General features: G+C 47.4%; 2 pseudogenes; one reads left to right on the forward strand and one right to left on the reverse strand.

Moving 5' to 3' along the window:
- Window positions 1–17: 17 nt before the first annotated feature.
- LOC129017517 (zinc finger SWIM domain-containing protein 5-like) lies at window positions 18–6,111 on the forward strand (annotated as a pseudogene).
- Window positions 6,112–9,141: 3,030 nt separating this feature from the next.
- Window positions 9,142–10,126, reverse strand: LOC129017736 (CMT1A duplicated region transcript 15 protein-like protein; annotated as a pseudogene).
- Window positions 10,127–12,293: the final 2,167 nt, after the last annotated feature.

A 12,293-nucleotide genomic window follows, 5' to 3' on the forward strand; every position in this document is an offset into this window, starting at 1 on the left:
CCCTGAGGGCTCCGAGGATGGCGTCACACAGAGCAGTACCCAATGGCAGGGGCAGTGGTCCATCCCTGCAGACGTCATCGAGGGCACACCCGGGGTCGTCCAGGGTCATGGACCCGGACATAGTGCAGAAACTGGGTCAACAAGAGTGCACACACGCACACGTGCACACTCAAACACTGGAATAAAATGAATTGAATTTTGTAGCCAGTGTGTAAGCACGTGAGCGCACACACACACACACACACACACACACACACACTTGCTGCTGATCTGCTGACTTACCTCATTGGCATGAAACAGCTGCTGAGCCTGCAATTGCTTTGCCTTTCCCTGGATTTTTCCTTAGGTTTCTCTAACTGCTGGGTTACTGGCCTGTTTAGCTTCATGAACATGGGTTTCACTTTATTTTTATGGGGTTCCAGCTCTTGCTCATGGAATCCCTCCCTGCCTGTTCTGTAATCTTCCCTTGTTTACTGCCTGTGGACTTCGAGTACCAGACACAGAGAAAGCTTTGTAAAGACTGTTTACTCAGGCCCCACAATTTCCATAGCAGGTCCCTTAATTCCCATCACCTCCAGGGAGGGTCATTGCTGGGATCCTAGGAATCATGTGCCTTGTCTTGATGGCCACAGTGGTAAACATAATAGTTCTTCCCTCTGTGCAATTCTGGAACATAAAAATCTTCTCTGGTAACAAGACTACAGAAAGCAATGAAAGCAACACTAAACTGAGAGTTTGCTGGCCTGTGTTTCTAAGAAATTTAATGTTTTTACATAAATAATGAAGAAGAAATGACTTTTCTAAAGTTCCTATCATTTATGCCATGGATTGGACTCTTCTGTGAATGCAGTTTCATTGATGGATGTGGATAATTAGCTTAACTTCAAGTAAAAGAGAGACAGCAAATTGTAAACATAACTTTGCTTTTTTACACTCAAATGACATTAATCAGACAGTTGCGGATCTCTAGAAATATATATTTGCAAGCATAAGTTCTATATTGAAATACCCAAGTTTGGAATCCTTCGGGTGACTTATTTTTCATCAAGTAGAAATAATATTAAAATTGCAAAGATTTATTATGATTTATATTATTTGTCCTAATGGCAAAAATGAATTCAAATACATTTATTAAAGTATAATATACACAGGAATCCTGTTATTCTACTATTCTGATTTATCACAAAGAGAACACATGCTTGGAGCTACCACACAGTCCAAGAAAATGAAATAAAAATAACAGTCTGGAAATCCCTCTCCTGAAGGTCTGCTCCCTAACCACTGCCCATCTGTCTTGCCAAAGCAAAGAGTCACCTGGTTTCTAGCAGCCCCAATTAGAGTTGCCTGTTTCATAAATGGATGCATGGAGGGCCATTCAGTAGGAATGGTTTTGTGTGTGGCTTCTTTGGCCCAGCATTACATTTGTGACACTCCTTCATGCTGTTTCATGAAGCAGTTCATTTCTTTTCCCTGCTCGGTGGTGCTCTGCGTGAATATGGCACATCTATCAATTCTACTGTTGATGGACATTGGTTTGTTTCCAGTTTGGGGCTATTAGCAAAAAAGCCACCATGAACATTCTCATTAATTTCTTTTGGTACACATGTATATTTTAGTTAAGTACAGCCCTACAAATAAAATAGCTTGGTCATAGTAACTGCATATGTTCAACTGCAGTGCATCTCACTAAAAATGTCAGCTAGGAGGAAAAAGCTCAAGAGCTCTATTGTACAATATGTTGACTATAGTTAATAACAATGTGGTAATATTTGAAATTGTTAAGACAGCAGATTTTAAATGTTCTCACCACACACACACACACAAAAAATAAGTATCGGCCAGGCACGGTGGCTCACGCATGTAATCCTAGCACTTTGGGAGGCTGAGGCGGGTGGATCACAAGATCGGGAGTTTGAGACCAGCCTGGCCAAGATGGTGAAACACTGTCTCTACTAAAAATACAAAAATTAGCTGGGCGTGGAGGCGGGCGCCTGTAATCCCAGCTACTCAGGAGGCTGAGGCAGGAGAATTGCTTGAACCCCAGAGGTGGAGTTTGCAGTCAGCTGAGATCACACCACTGCACTCTAGCCTGAGTGACAGAGGGAGACTCCATCTCAAAAAAAAAAAAAAAGTATCTAAGGTAACTGATATGCTAGGTAGCTTGATTTGGCCATTCTACAATGTATGTCTGTGGCTATATATAAATATACACAGATTTAGCTATTCTACAATGTGTGTCTGTATATGTGTATATATATGTATATATATGTATATATATATATATAGTGGCACACCACAAATACACACAATTTATCAATTAATTTTTTTAATTCCAAAGATTTTTTTGACTAATATACAACTCAACCACAAGTTTAAGAGCATTCTAATTAGATGTCCTTTCCAACACCTGATTTTGTCATTCTTTTATATATGCTGGTTAGTGGGTAATGTTATTACATTTTTATTTATTTTGGTCTTCTAATTATTAAAAGGCCTGAGACCATTTTCATATATGTTTATTGAAAATGTTCTAATTATTAAAAGGCCTGAGACCATTTTCATATATGTTTATTGAAAATGTATATAATCAGGCTGGGCACGGTGGCTCATGCTTGTAATCCCAGCACTTTGGGAGACCGAGCTGGGCGGATCACTTGAGTTCAGGAGTTGGAGACCAGCCTGGCTAACATAATGAAATCCCGTCTCTACTAAAAATACAAGAAAGTTAGCCGGGCGTGGTGGTAGGCACCTGTAATCCCAGTTACTCGGGAGGATGAGGCGGGAGAATCGCTTGAACCCGGGAGGCGGATGTTGCAGTGAGCCGAGAACGCACAATTGCTCCAGGCTGCGCGCAAGAGCGAAACTTCGTCTCAAAAAACCAAGCCAAAACAAAACAAAAAAAGAAAATGTATATAATCGTATTTTCAGGGATCTGTGCAATGTTTTTTGTTTTTTGTTTTTTGTTTTTGAGACAAGAGTCTAGTAGCTCTGTTGCCAGGCTGGAGTGCAGTGGTGCGATCTGGACTCACTGCAACCTCCTCCTCCTGGGTTCAAGATATTCTCCTGCCTCAGTCTCCCGAGTAGCTGGGATTACAGGCACGCGCCGCCATACCCAGCTGTTTTTTGTATTTTTTTTTTTTTTTTTTTTTTTTGGAGATGGAGTCTCGCTCTGCCGCCCAGGCTAGCGTGCAGTGGCACGATCTCGGCTCACTGCAAGCTCCGCCTCCCGGGTTCATGCCATTCTCTTGCCTCAGCCTCCCGAGTACCTGGGACTACAGGCGCCCGCCACCACGCCCGGCTAAGTTTTTTGTATTTTTAGTAGAGAAGGGATTTCACTATGTTGGCCAGGGTGGTCCCAACCTCCTGACCTCGTGATCCGCTCACCTGGGCCTCCCAAAGTGCTGGGATTACAGGCATGAGCCGCCAAGCCCGACCAAGACTACTCTTTTAATTCCCAAGGCCAGCCTCTGTGGTTTGAGCATGTGCCACAGCCTGTGCTCGGGTTGATGCCCCACATTCCCACAGTTTTCCGAAAGAGGCCCTCAGACTCACAGTGGCCATTATTAATATTCTGAGGTTGCGTCAGAAGAAAGAGGTGTTGCAGAGAGGAACCACAACCATCACAAACCTGGAGGGCTGGGTGGCCACCCCTGGATCCCATTGGCTGCCTGTTTCTCACTTTGACTGAGGCCTGCCTCCTGAATCATGACGGCTATCTAGATATGAATGAAAGCAGACCCCCTGTGTACCAACATGTACCTGTGGCTGTAAGCTCCCCAAACAGCAGTGAGTCCTACTTGTCATTGGCCCTGGAAGCTGCATCCATGGGCCTGGGTCACAGAGGGTAATGCCTGAAGGCTCCTATGCACAGGACAAGGTGTGCCGTAATGAGCAGCAGCTCCTCAGCCAACTCCAAGAGCTGCAGCTGGATGAAGACCTAGTGCAAACACTCCAAAAATAGTGCATCTTGCTGCTGGAAGGGGGCCCTTTCAGGGATCTGGGAGAAGTCATCCACCGAGAGAGCGTTTCCATGCATACCTCTGCCGAGTATTTGTTCTCAACTCTGCTGTCTCACGATCCAGACCCCGCCTGTAAATTAGCCTTACATGTCATAAGGTTACTTGTTTTAGAAAACTCAGGTTGTGCAGGCAACACATCCCTCCCTCACCATATGGTGTCTCTGGTGCCCAGCCATTATCCTCCCTGGTTCACGCTTGGACACTTGGAATCACAGCGGTGGGAACTGGCCTCCACCGTGCTGACTGCTGCCAAAGGAGACACTGTGAGGCTCTGAACAATTCTGGAAGCAATGCAGAAGCACATTCGTTCTTCCCCCCTCATCTTCAAACTGGCCCAAGATTCATTCAAGATTGCTACTCCCACTAACAGTAGTACTGACAGCACCCTGCTCAACGTGGCCCTGGAACCTGGGTTACAGGTGATGAGATGACCTTATCAACCCTTAACTGCAGACGCGGAGAGATGGTACGATGGTTGGTGACCTGTGCTACAGAAGTGGGTATCACCCACCTCCCTCTACCCCCAGGGGAAAGGAGTTTCTAAACCCTACTCTTGAGACAGGACAACAAATCCTTGGAGCTCTCGTATTCCTATTCCTGATGGTCTAAGAAAGGATGGGGCTGCTGGTGGGAGAAGATGGCCTCTGTTCAGGCAGCCTAACTTCTGTCCTCACTGCTTTAACCAACCATATGCTGATGTCAGCAGCATTTTGATCCTCTCATCAGAGACATGTCTAAGAGAATGAATTTTCAGCTGCCAATGCTCAAGTGCGCCCTTGGGAGGTAGTGGGCCTGGTGGTTTTGTCCCCGTCCCTGTCCATGCTTGTGAGAAACCCCAGACACCTTGGAGGCTCAAGACCCTTTCTAAAGCCCAAAGACCCAGCACAAGACTATACCCTGAAAGGCTCCACTTCAGCTAGAATCCCTGGCAGATCTGCAACCCTGGCCTCGAGCCAAGCAAACCCCAGGCTCCACTGCTCCATCCTTGTGAGGGGCTAAGAGCACCTGCAGAAACCTTCAACCCTCTGACCTGAGGAAGGAAGGGATAGGACGAGACCCCAAACAGGGTCTGGCCATCTGGGATGCTTCCCTTGCCCTGGTTTGCCTCAGATCATCTCAAGGTTGCCGAGGAGGAGGGAGAACTCATCTCTGCAGGCCAAGTTCAAACTCCACACGGTAATCTGGGCCGACCTGAATCAGGACCCAGATGGCCATGGCTGAGCTCAGGCACTGGCGTGACAGGTGTGCGGGCCCCAGAGAGCATCTTGCAGAGCTGGTACACATTCTTCACCCCTACTGAGGCTGCTAGTATTGTAGCTGCCACAGCCGTATCCCACACCACTATCCTGTGCCTCAGTCTTGACTATCCACAGTGGGAGGAACTGGCTAGCTGTGCTTTCACACTGGCCCTGCAGTGTGCTATGAAGCATCCACAGAGCTGTGCCTTGTCAGCCCTTACACTCTGTGAGAAAGACCACACTGCCTTTGAGTCAGTCTGCCAGATTGCCACTGAGGCTGCTGCCGGTGGCGTGACCCATTCACAGCTGTTCACCATCGCCTGCTACGTGGAGCTCCGTGGCTACGCGCTCCATGCCTTCAAGCTGGCCTCATTGGCCATGAGCCATCTTAACCTGGCTCAAAACCAGGATACCCACCCAGCCATCAATGATGTGCTCTGGGTTTGTGCCCTCAGCCACTCTCTGGGCAAGAATGAGCTGGCAGTTCTCATCCCCCTGGTGGTGAAGAGTGTGCACATTGCCATGGTGCTTTCAGACATCCTGTGTGCAAGGCTGCACAGTGACTGCACCTGGCCTGGCTGGCACCCCAGGCCGCCACAGCTCTGGAAAGCTCATCTCCACTGACAGAGCTCCATTGTGCCAGTTGCTGATGCCACCATCAATGCTTACATCAACACCACACACTACATCTAACACACATCAGCCCTTGCCAGTATGGAGAGTTTGTTGAGTTTTGAAGCAAGGCTGGGGATACCTTCCTGCTGCCCCAGGATGGCTACCTGCAATTTGCTCAGTTCATCAACAATCTCAAACAGATCTACAAAGGCAAGAAAAAGCTGATGCTGCTGGTTTGAGAGCCCTTTGGCTGAGAAAGCGGATAGCTCACCAGCCCGGCAGCCTGGGTCCCCAGGTAGTATCAGGTCAGGCCAAAAACACTGAAACATTTGTCCACCCTGAGAGGACTCTGAGCACCTGTGGCTGAGGCCAAAGGACCACAGGGCTAACGATGGGGAGAGTCCAACTCCAGTCGATATGTACACCTTGGCAAGCTTCTCACTACAGCCCACTGTTGATGGAGGAAGTGGGCCCTGAAAATCAACCAGAAACCCCCACGATATGCCACCTTCTGCCCCTATGTCCTGCATGTCGTGGGCATTGGCCCTGTCTCCCTTGGCAAACACAGAACACTGTTCCATCTCAGAGATCGCTTAACCAGAGAAACAGATGCATTTATAGTACTGTAAATACTGTATGTGTTGCCAATTAGTGTTAAGTGGTAACTATTTATAATTCTGGTTCTGATTTGATGGGTGCTTGAGGTAGCTGTGGGTGGGAGGATATGCTTATTGTCTGAGGAGACTCACAACCATTTCTCAGGTTTCCCTTGCAGAGTGTATGCCATTACCAGTGGGATAGTGGGGGTGCCAAGGAGAAAAATGGCCAGTTTGAAAAAATCCCAAGACTAGTCTATGCAGAATCTCTCGCCTACAGACAGGGCATTAATAGCCCAGTGGTGGGTGAGTGGCAGAGGCCAGGACTGGACTCAGACTTTTGCCTCACAAAGCTGTGAGGACTCTGAAGCTCCTGCCCCTGCCTCACACAGCCTCGCCAGGAGTCTGCTGAGCACCTTTGAAACAAGTGCAGGGAAAAGATGAAGGTCTGGGAAGCCACGGAGCTCACAATATTCATCGACACTGGTCACCTTTGTGTTAGAGAGTGTGTGTATCTGTATGACTGAGTCCATGTGTCTATGTGCATAGATATATCTGCGCATGCCTGTCTGTGTGTGCACATTATATGTTGATGTGTATGTATGTCAGTTCTATGGCTGTGTACCTGTGTGGATATGTGCACACTGGAATGTGGGTCTCTGTGTGAGGATGTAACATTTGTGTACATGTGAGGATGCATATCTATGTGTAAATGCTGTCATGTTTTGCATGTTTAGTGTGTGTGTACCTGCGCACACATGAGCGCATGTGTATGTGTCTGTGTTTATGCTTGCTCTCCATGCATCTGTGTTTTTCTATGTGTAACTGAGAGTATCTCTACATGTAGGGATGACTGCATGTTCATCTTTGAGGATCTGCATGAGTGTATCCTTTTTGCGAGATTTCTCTTCCCATTCGTCTTAAATCTCTCTCACCAGCTAAATGTTTGTTCCCCATCTCTGTGCCTCCTCTATTCATTCTCTCTTACCAAACAAGCTTCTAAGCACCAGTCTCCCTCTGCCATCAGATCGGCTGCTTTCACTGCACAGTTCCCTTCTTGCCCTGTACTTGCTTTCTTCCCCTGCCTTTCTATGTCAAGCTTCCTCTGCCTGCTTTTGTCACAGTCTCATTGCTTGCTGACTTGGAGGCTAGGGCTGGTCTGCACTTAGCCTCTCCCTTCCTAATTTCTAGCCCCAGTGAGCAGCCCTGTCTTAGCCCTGGCTGCCCTCCACAGTGTATCATGTTCCTGCTACCTTCCCGACCCCTATGCTCAGCCTGGAATTGTTGGAGGAGACAGCAAGGACATTCAGAAGAGTCAGTTGGTTACCAGTGCCTTCGTGTTTACTCTTTTATGTGTTAGATCCTGAGTTGGGGGTGGGGTTTGATAAGGAAGGGGTGGTATAGCTAGAATGCAAACTAATAACTTCATCTGCTTTACTTTTTCTTTCATTGACAAACTGTCACCTTTTCTCCAAACTTACCAAGAAGTGGTATTTGCCATTTGTGGCTACTCAAGTCCCACTGCCCAGCCAAGGGGCCCTACAATGTCTCAGCCCAATGGGTTGGTTAAAAAGAGAGAGAGAGAGTGAGAGAGAGAGGGAGGTCACTCTCATTTTTGTATCACAATTGCCCTTCTTTTTAGCAAGTGTGTGAACTCACAGTGCTTTTCTATGAATAAACCATGGATCACATGAAAGATCATTTTTCTTAAAGAAAACAAAAATTGTCTAAATTTTTGTTTAGACAATTTTGTTTAGACAATCCCCAGAGGGGACCAGAAAATGCTTAATAGAAGATTATAGATTTTCTGTGAGTGCATATGGCTCCGGGTGACCTGATTCTGTAAAGCAAATGTTATTGTCCTCCTCAAATTCATGTGTTGAAATCTAATTCTATGTGATGGTATTTGGAAGTGGTGCCTTGGCAGGTGATTAAGTTCAAGAAGGCAGGGACCTCATGAATGGAATTGGTGCCCCTATCAAAGGGACTGCAGAGAGCTCCCTCATCCCTTCTGTCATGTAAAGACACAGTAAAAAGATGGCATGAACCAGGAAGCCAGCCCTCTGTAGACACGGAATCTGCTGACCATTTGACCTTGGATTTTACCATCTCCAGAACTGTGAGAAATCAATTTTCTATGCTACCTAGTCTATGGCGTTCTGTTTTGACACCCAGATTAGCTAAAGTACCAGCATGTCAACTTGCACACATAATTCTTGGAAACTCTGAGGCCAAATCCTTGATGGCAAAAAGTGATTGATCTGCCAGAGACATGAGCCTACATCATCTCTCTTTCCACAATAAACCAGAGAGTCAAAACAGGCAAGAGTAGGTCAAGGTCTTCTAAAAGCCATACCTGAAACGTTTCCAATAACAGTTGACTCGGTGGTAATTCAACCACACAAACAACCACAACAAAAGACACAACTATCAGAGATTTTCAGGATAGCATCAAAAACACCATGTAACATTAGGGAGTTCAAAAAAGCATGAAGTTTCAGAAATCAAACTTTATTGAAATGTCATTTCATCAACTTGTAATTCTAACACTATTAATAAATGGTAGGGCAGGTGGCGGCATGGACAGCCCGGGGCACAAGGGCTGTCTTTTAAAGCTTTGCTTGCTGTACCCTTTGGAGCCGCCTCCTGGTCCCCTCCCCACCTGCCCGCCTGTTAAGAGCCCATCCCAGGCAGCACATTAGGGGCAAACAGCCCAGATGCCCAGTTGCAGACACACATCCATGCCTGGAGGAGGAGGTTGCCTCTGGGAGCAGGAGGAGCTGCTGGAACTCTTCTTCCTAGCCTTCTTTTAATGCTCTTGCACACCTCCTGCACACAGATAGACCCCACCAGCATTAGCACAATAAACAGGACCTGCAGCAGCAGGGCTGTGGTTCTAGTGAATGAGAGAAGCCTCTCTCCAGCAAGGGAGAGGAGTCCAGTCTGAATGCCCTGGTCTCTGCCTCCATCTTTGCCACCATGCCCAGGACTAGGGGCAGCATGGGAGCTGCTGGCTGGGGCTGTGCTTGTCACCCCTCCCTCCCACTTGTCTCTCCAGCCACGTTTTCAGCTCCAGGGTTAAGGCCAGTGGCCACAGGAGGTGCCATGATTTCAGGCAGCTCCTGGCTGGGCTGGTTCTTGGCTGGAGCTCCCTCCAGCTCCAGCACTCTCTCTGGAGGGGGCTCTTCCCATGCTGGCTCTGGCTCAACAGCTGGTGCTGCAAGTGCTCCTATTTCTGCATATGCATCAGGAGCTGAAAAAGGAGAAAGGGTCACCAGTGTCAGTCACTTTCCACTGGAATTTCCAAACACAGAGACAATCTCACTGAATTCAAAAGAATTCCAGCCCAAAAGCACCGCCCCCGCAAAGTCTTCCAGGCTGCAGCCACCTCACCATGTGTCTGTGCCTCCATGGGCTCCCGAATCTCCTCCTGGACAGAGACAATGAGCAGATGCAGCCCCGATGGGATCTCTGGTGTGGCCTGGCCTGCTAGGGCCTGCCCCGGGCCGCCCTGTGGTACCTGGGTGCGCCTTCTTACAAAGGGCCACAGGCATCTGGGGTGAGGGATGAGCCTTCTTCGGCATCGTCGGAAAAGGCTCTCACTCCCTCCATTCCTGAAGCAGCAACCTCTTGAAGTGGGGAAGCAACACGAGAACATCTTGCTCTCTTGAGCATCTCCCACCAAGTGAGCTGGTTATGGGCTGACCCTAGGATATGGGCGCCTGGTTACCAGAGTTCTAAGTTCGGTTCTTGTGTGTCACCAAGGAAGTGAGGTCAAGGAAGTGAGGTTGCTTCTTTAAGGTTCTGTGCCCTCGGCCCCTTCCTTCCGTAAGACCTACTCAGGACTCCACTAGGCTGCTGACTGCTCACCCTCCCCCCAGGTCAACTCCTTACCTATACACCATTATGTCCACCCAGGGCCTGCTTGGACACCTGTGCCTGATGTTCACCAGGGGCCAGATGTTCTCAGGCCTGATGTCCACCTAGGGCCTGATGTCTGCCTTGGGCCTATGTCCCTCTTGGGGCCTTGTGTTCACCTGGGGACTGTATCCAGCTGGGGCCTGATGGCCTACTGGGTCTTGCTGTTCACCTAAGGCCTCGTGTCCACCTGGGGTCTGGTGATCACCTGGGGACTGGCCGTGTACCTTGGGTCTAATGTCCACCTGGAGCCTACGTATCTAACTAAGGCATGGTGTCTACCTGTGGCCAAATGACCACATGAGTCTGGTGTTCAACATGGGCCTACTGTCCACCTAGGGCCTTGATGTTCATCTGGGGCCTGGTTGTCAACTTGGGGCCTGGTATACACCTTGAGTTCAGGGTCCACCTGGGGCCTGATGTCTGTCTGGAGGACTGACATCCTCCTGAGTGAGGTGAGAGGATCTCTAAAGCTGAAGAGGTCAAGGGTACAGTAAGCCGTGATTGTGCCACTGCCCCCTAGTCTGGGTGACAGTGAGACCCTGTCTCAAACCAAAAACCACAGAAATTATATAGCTATACAAAAATATTTTCTTTCTTTCTTTTTTTTTTTTTTTTTTTGTTTTTTGAGACGGAGTCTTGCTCTGTCCCCCAGGCTGGAGTGCATTGGTGTGATCTCAGCTCACTGCAAGCTCTGCCTCCCAGGTTCACGCCATTCTCCTGCCTCAGCCTCCCAAGTAGCTGAGACTACAGGTGTGCGCCACCAGGCCCGGCTAATTTTTTTTTTGTATTTTTAGTAGAGATGGGGTTTCACCATGTTAGCCAGGATGGTTTCGATCTCCTGACCTCATGATCTGCCCGCCTCGGCCTCCCAAAGTGCTAGGATTACAGGTGTGAGCCACCACACCCAGCCTAAAAATTAACTGAAGATTTAAATGGAAGACCTCAAAATATAAAAATCCTAGAATAAAACCTAGGAAATACCGTTCTTGACATTGGCCTTGCCAAAGAATTTTTGGCTAAGTCTCCAAAAGCAACTGCAACAAAACCAAAAATTGACAAGTGGGATCTACTTAAACTAAAGAGCTTCTGCACAGCAAAAGAAACTATCAATGGAGTAAACAGACAACTTTCAGAAGGAGAGAAAATATTTGCAAACTGTGTATCTAATATCCAGAATTGATAAACAAAACTTAAATCAACAAGCAAAAAACAACCCCATTAACAAATGGGCAAAGGACATGAACAGACACTTCTCAAAAGAGGACATACAAGTGGCCAACAAACATACGAACAATTCTGATCATCACTAATCATTAGAGAAATGCAAATCAAAACTTCATTGAGATACCATACCATCTCACACCAGTCAGAATGGCTACTATTAAAAAGTCAAAAAATAACAGCTGCTGGTGAGGCTGTGGAGAAAAGGGAACACTTATACACTATTGGGAGTGTAAATTAGTTCAGCCACTGTGGGAAGCAGTTTCGAGATTTCTCAAAGAACCTCAAACAGAGTTACCATTCAACCCAGCAATCTTATTACTGGGTATGTACTCAAAGGAAAATTCTACCAAAAAGAGACATGCATTTGTATATTCATCACATTATTCACAAGAGCAAAATTATGGAATCAACCTAGATGCCCATCGATGGTGGAATGGATAAAGAAAATATGGTACATATACACCATGGAATACTACACAGCCATAAAAAGAAGGAAACCATGTCCTCTGCAGCAGGATGGCAGGATGGACACTGCTAGAGGCCATTATTCTTTTTTTTTTTTTTTGAGATGGAGTCTCACTCTGTCACCCAGGCTGGAGTGCAGTGGTGTGATTTTGGCTCACTGCAAGCTCCGCCTCCCAGGTTCACACCATTCTCCTGCCTCAGCCTCCCGAGTAGCT

The sequence above is a fragment of the Pongo pygmaeus genome, chromosome 19 (assembly GCF_028885625.2).
Source record: "Pongo pygmaeus isolate AG05252 chromosome 19, NHGRI_mPonPyg2-v2.0_pri, whole genome shotgun sequence".
Taxonomy (NCBI): Eukaryota; Metazoa; Chordata; class Mammalia; order Primates; family Hominidae; genus Pongo; species Pongo pygmaeus.